The sequence below is a fragment of the Mobula birostris genome, chromosome 5 (genome assembly GCF_030028105.1).
Source record: "Mobula birostris isolate sMobBir1 chromosome 5, sMobBir1.hap1, whole genome shotgun sequence".
Classification (NCBI taxonomy): Eukaryota; Metazoa; Chordata; class Chondrichthyes; order Myliobatiformes; family Myliobatidae; genus Mobula; species Mobula birostris.
This window is the reverse complement of record NC_092374.1, coordinates 80,640,976-80,641,279: the sequence shown is the minus strand read 5'-3', so window position 1 is coordinate 80,641,279 and position 304 is coordinate 80,640,976.

The following is a 304-nucleotide window of genomic DNA, read 5'->3' as shown; positions in this document are numbered from 1 at the left end:
GGATGGAGCACACACGCAGACTGGCCACTCTGACAGCCGACACTTGGACAGAAGTCATTCTCAGCGTGAGAACTAATTGGCTTCTCAGATCCCCTGCTGTGTCGGACAGGGAGGGTCATGCCTCAGAGATCCCATGTGTGTAACACAAAGGCAATATTCTTTGTGAGTGTGGGACTGGCGTGGCGGGGGTGGACAGTCCTGAAGTAAAAAGTCAGCTCAGCCCAGCAACTTTCCGATACAGCATCTTCCCAAACAATATCCAGACCTCAAATACCTCCCTGTGACACTGACACACCCCACACCC